Here is a 6,000-nt window from a genome sequence, read left to right on the forward strand (position 1 = left end):
GCAAAGAATGTAAACATATCTGTCCAGTATATCCATCCATTTCTAATAACCTCCACTAAAAATCATGTACAGTACATTTAAGCACCGTGAAGATTAATTAGTACAATTACAATACAGTACAATTAAGTGAAGAGAAATTAAAATGTTCACCTTACCAGCTTATTAGTTATTTACTCAGTGCAGGCAAAGTCTTAGTCGGGTGTCGTTCTCCTCCAGAGTGATGTATTTGACTGGTTGAATTGACACACCGGCTGGTGACTTAAAACAAAAACACTTTTATAGTGTCTGAAGTGACAGGTGATGTTACTTTCGTTTTCATATTAAACAAAACCTCCTTAATTGGTGGAGCCAATCGGCCTAGAATTTCCTGGAAGCAGAGAAAAATCCAGTTTTACAAAGATCACTGGGCGTTTTCAACGTTTGCACCAGCATTTTCAACAGTATATGAATCGCCACACTGATTCCAGACAGTTCCATACAAAGAAAAAGAAAAAAGCATAAAGCAGTTAAGCAAGAGAGGACAACTTTCAAACCATTTTCATGACGCCATAATGAAAAGAATAGTGTTTGAATAAACATTTCTTAACAGTTTACTTCAGCTAATGTTTTAATCAAAGTTATTGAGATTTTAAAAATGTAAAAGTTTTAATCATATGTGAGAACCATTTTTGTTACAAAGAAATTCCTGAATAGCAGACAAATTTTAATGTCCATTCACTTTTGAAAGGGTTTTTTTCTGTGCGCTGTCCCGCCAGAACAGTGAGGTGAAAAGACACTGCAGCCTTACTACATACAGAAAAATAAGACTTAACAGCAATTATTTTGGAGTACACTAGGATTCAGAGCCATATTATCGATCTGTGTTTGTGTGCGGTTATTTAGGCACATACACTGCATTTGAAAGTGAATGAATCTAAGTACAAGTCCAAAGGTAAGTGTAAAGTGTCGTCACTAGAGTCAGTGTCTTCCAGTGCTATACCCAAGGCCTGATTAAGACCCCCACAGGCCCCACTGTGAGTTGATGAACAGAGCTCCTGAACAGAGAGTTGAGCGTACTTTAAACAATGCAGCACATTACTTAACGCTATTAATGGCACGGGGACACTCGATTGTTTCATTGGGGCTTGGGTGCGTTACGTCCCCCTTAGTTATTTCAGCCTGAAACACTGCACAAAAATATTAGAAACAGCATTTTTTGGTGTCTACCCCTCTAATGGTGTCACCCGCTGTGGTCCACACCCATATACTATAGCACAGGAGTAGCTGAAGTCAGTCCTGGAGGGCTGTACTGTTCCAACCCAGGTTCTTTATGAGACATCAGCTATTGTTGTTGAAGCAGTTATTGTTTAATTGCTAATTTTAATCTTAAACAGCTGCATTTACTATTTTATTTTGAATTGCTCCTTAGCAATAAGATGCAAATGACAAAGGAACCATGTAACGTGTTTCTATTTATACCTGCGTGTGTTCCTCCTGAACTACCGGGAAGGAAACTGAAGAGAAAGATAGAGAATGACTCATCTGCTTCAGGCTACAAATCATTTAGACAGCATCTTTGTCAAGGATACAATCTGCCATACAAGAATGACTGGACATGGTAGAATGAAAATTCTAACAAGCCAAAAAAATGTATAAACCCTTTTAAATGCAAGGTCTGGCTTCTAAATAAACAAATCAGACTGAAACAAGAATCTGCAGCCCCTACAGCCCTCCAGGACTGACATTGCCTACTCCAGCTCAAGAAGACATGGTTCCCATTTTGCCCAGTAGTGAAGTAGTCCTCCAAATTTCCTCTCACATTCTCATTTGACCCATTGTGAATTAGTATAGGGGCCATGCAGGAGTCTGAACTGGGATAGTCCCAGGATGGTTCAGACTTTGTGTATTGTAAGTGTTGCTGGGATGGACTTCACTGCTAGCAACCTCAAAATTGGATCAAGTTTAGTAAATAGAAAATATAAACTAAATGAATACTTTTTTGGGGAAAATAGAACATTATAACAATTCAAATGCAAATTTAAACAAAACATTTCCAGTCTGTTTTTATGTGATATAACTGCAGTAGAAAGTAACCAAAAGGCTGAGTCATAAAGCAACTGAACATCTGCCAAAATTACAACAAACTGGTTTCCTTGCTTTTAAAACAAAGGTGTGGAAGCACTCTATTCCTAATCAAGTTTCATATTTTCTGATGTTTTTCTTTTTAAACATTAATGCCTTGATAGGGTCACTGTTTGCAATTCAAAGCAAAAAGTAGTTTATTATATAATATGCTACCATGGCTGTCAGTTTGTCTGTCCAGAATTTTAAATCACTTGTAGCTAGCAAACCGTTTGACTTGAAATTTGGTACACATAAACTATGTGACGTCTACTGTTCGCTTTTGGGGTGATGATTGACCTCCAAGGTTATTTCTCTTTTTATTTTTAGTCTATTTCATTCTAGAATCAACTCTTGGCAGTGGCCAACAGGGCTGCAGTGCGGCGCATGAGTGATTCTCATCCCTACCACCTTCTCTGTCACTTCCCCTACCTCTTCATATCTTAAATCATTCTTGAGGCAGATTGAAGACTTAAGTGCCAGCTTAAGTGAAAAATTATTGAAAACGTTACTAAGTAATTTCAACACAAACACTGACTTAATCAGTTTTAACACGAAAAGACGCCGACAAAAGAAGAGAAGAAGCGGGCCGCGAGGGTGGATAAAGAAGAGCTGCTCAGGAAGCAGCAAGCGCATCAACCTCTGAGCAAACGAATGCTAAACATACAGAGAAAGAGGAGGAAAACTATGAATGCTCAAGTCAAGTGTATTCACTGCACATTATTATGCAGTGCACCGTTACTGGTATTATAATAAAATAAGTAAAGTTTCATTCACATTGTCTTACAACATTTGAAATCCATGCTTTAATATTAAAAAGAGAGACTTACTTATTTTCGGCACGAACAACATATGATATTTTAGTGATATCTCAGACCTAAATATTACTTTTGGTCTACAAGAATACATTTAAACATACAAAGACTCAGCACTCTTGACTATAGGCCATTTATCTGCCAAGAAGACCTTCTTTATCGTACTATCCCTAACTTTTGAGTGGTGCCCTCACTCTCAGCCTTATAAAACCCGCAGCACAGAAATAATGGCAAAAATCCAGCTCTCACCAGGTGCTCAAAGAAATCTAACTTATTACTTCAATCACTCTAGACATTAAGACAAAGCATAGAAAGTTAAAATCAGCATGGTATTTATTACAATAATAATAATAATAATACCACTGGAACAAAGAATAATAGAAAATAGGTACTGATAGGAAAGTCTGAATATATATAGTCTTTGGGAAAAGCTTACGAAAAAAGTTAGGGATGACAAGGATGAATGTCCCAGGGAGGTGTTTGATTTAGCAATCGATGTTTATGATGTTTTTCTGACAACCAATGCCATCTTCGTCCATTCCTCTTCTTCTCCTTCTGTACTTTCTTCTTCTCCTTCTCTTTCCTTCTCTTCTGTCTCAAACCAAGGCATATTTATTATGAAATGTCATGCCTTGGTTTCACAACACATGCACCTGATTGGTTGGCTGCCAATATGATGGATGAAATTTCCTCCCCAGGTAATAAAGTTCTTTGGTATTGCCTCAGTTTTTCCTTTCCCAGGCCGTAAACCCAATTGATGTCCCAGATGTCCATCCGTAAAGTAATCAATAGCCTGAGGTATCAGTTCAGGCTTCCTTTCCCAGGCTGTAAACCAAATTAGCACTAAGCTATGAACAACTATTATAAAAGTGAGGTATAAAGAAGAGGATATGTCTTTTTTATTATAATGCCTCCTACATCTGAATTCATCTTGTTGGGATTGAGCAAAATATAATACAGAATAAGATGTAGATTTTATACACCATAACAGGGGGGCTGCCCCACAGTTTGAGAACCACTGCCTTACTAGAAGATGATCATGCAGGACAGGAGTATACAATTGTAAAGCCAAAAATGACAAAGATAAATTATATCAATAAATAGAAAGTTGCAAGCAAATTTGACAAAGTCAGTGTGTCTTATGACAATATACATCACTTATAAGCATTTCAGCCTAATTCTGTCAACAAGAGGCAAAATATAATTTCAGGATAGCCATTAAGTGCAGTGGAGAGAGGAAGGCGTGTGGTTGGGCTCTTGTAAGGGAGCATAGTTCATGTTGCTCTGAGTGGTGTCTCCATTGAACAGTTTTGTGTTAGTGGGGAGTTGGGTTGACCACCCCAACCCTTGGATCCAGGAAGTGCGGTGTAGCTGGGCTGGTTAGGTGCATCTCTGCCAAATCCAAAAGGGGCAGGCGGGACGGGAATCGAGTGATGGTGACTGCACCTGTCGGCATCACCGTCAGCTGGGAAGACCCTCTTAGGTGAGGCGGAGAGATGCAGGGAGAGAAGGCTGTTATAACCCTTGTTGAGGAACACAACTGTAGTCTTTTAACGTTTCATTTTGCAGTTTTAAAGTATTCATTTTTCATTTTTAATCTGTACAAGAGCACTGATTTTTAAGTAGATTTAAGCTTGCATTTTGTTATTTGGACAGTTATATAATAAACATGCACTTTGGCTATTTGAACCTAGTTGTCTCTCTATCTGTACTGTGCCAATCTCAGTTAGGAACTACTAGGATGTCAAGTGGACAGTCTGATGTCAAGTATGTTCCCCGGATACAATGATGGCCTTCATTGATTTTATCCTTTCTTTTATTGGATTACTTATTACTTCTTTTCAATGGGAATTTAATTTCTTTACTGATTACTGGAATTTACTGGAATATTGATTGAAGAATAGCCAATTGCACTGCACTTATTTATTTGGATACCGTCTGTTTGAAGAAATTGCACTAAGCACTTTTATAGCACCCATTTTGTTGTTGTGTGTCCTCATTGCACTAGCCATCCCAGTCATTATTTTTGATGCCTCAGGAGAATCAATGATGCCACCCCAGAGCATCAAATGCTTTTATTTGCTAAATATTTGAGAAAATAACAAAAATATTGCACAAAATGAAAACCAGGAGCTGCAGCAGGTGCTTCAAGAAAATATGTGTTAAACTAGAAATACTTCTGTTACATTCTGTTGTTGCTATATACAATGAGTTTTCAGATTAACAACTAAAGATAAACTGACTTCTTTTATTTCAGTATAATACTGAAAGTTGTAATAATGGAGGTTGCCATTATAACAGCACATACAGTAACTTAAGTGTGTTAAATGCTTGCATTATTAGTTATTTTGAAATGATGAATTTTAAAGCAATGTTGATTATGCTTCTCTTGTACACAAATAACTTCACAATAACATAGCCATATGAGTCTATCATCTCACTATTGCTACTCTCCAAAGGACATGAACAGTGCTCATTCCTTTTTGTTATTTTTTTGTTATACTGTCAGTCTGTCATATTCAAACCCACTTTGTCTCGAACAGGGTCATGGGGGCTGCTGGAGCCTATCCTAGACAGCATTCACTTTGTGGTGAATGGCTGGCCGTTCATCTCAGCCAGTACCCCCAAGCTACCAGGTGGAGCCCTCCCTGCAGCATGGAGGTGCCCCGAAGAACAGCAGGGAATTGTGGACATTGGAGCCTTTATGCACAGCCCTGCTGGATACCATGAAGGCCTCTAGGAGACGCTGCAGGGAGGAATGATGTTTATTTACCCTACGCCCCGGAAGTACGTCTGAGTCACATGGACAAGGGGAATGACATGTTTTTTATCTGACCCGGAAGTGATAGGAGATCACATGTACTGGGGATTGGAACACTTCTGGGTCAGGGAATATAAAAGGATTGTGGGAGCTCCCAGACGGTGAGCTGAGCTGGGTGGAAGGGTGGAAACGCGTCTGGGAGTGGTGGATTGGATTATTGTTATTGTATTGGTGAATTTAATGAGCATTGTGGTGAAGAGGGTGCTTTTTGCACTGCTGTTAATAATTAAAGTAAACTTTTGGACTTTTATCTGGTGTCTGGCT

The 6,000-nt window shown here is 38.6% G+C and overlaps 1 protein-coding gene across 1 annotated transcript in view; it reads right to left on the reverse strand.

Annotated features, from left to right (window-relative positions):
* LOC120523127 (interferon-induced GTP-binding protein Mx-like) overlaps positions 1–268 on the reverse strand; it is a 49,481-nt gene extending 49,213 nt beyond the window's left edge. Inside the window, exon 1 of the mRNA XM_039744123.1 lies at positions 156–268. The gene's annotated coding sequence lies outside the window, so the exon portion shown is untranslated. The remainder of the gene's footprint in view (positions 1–155) is intronic.
* Positions 269–6,000: the final 5,732 nt, after the last annotated feature.

Source organism: Polypterus senegalus, chromosome 2 (genome assembly GCF_016835505.1).
Source record: "Polypterus senegalus isolate Bchr_013 chromosome 2, ASM1683550v1, whole genome shotgun sequence".
NCBI lineage: Eukaryota > Metazoa > Chordata > Cladistia > Polypteriformes > Polypteridae > Polypterus > Polypterus senegalus.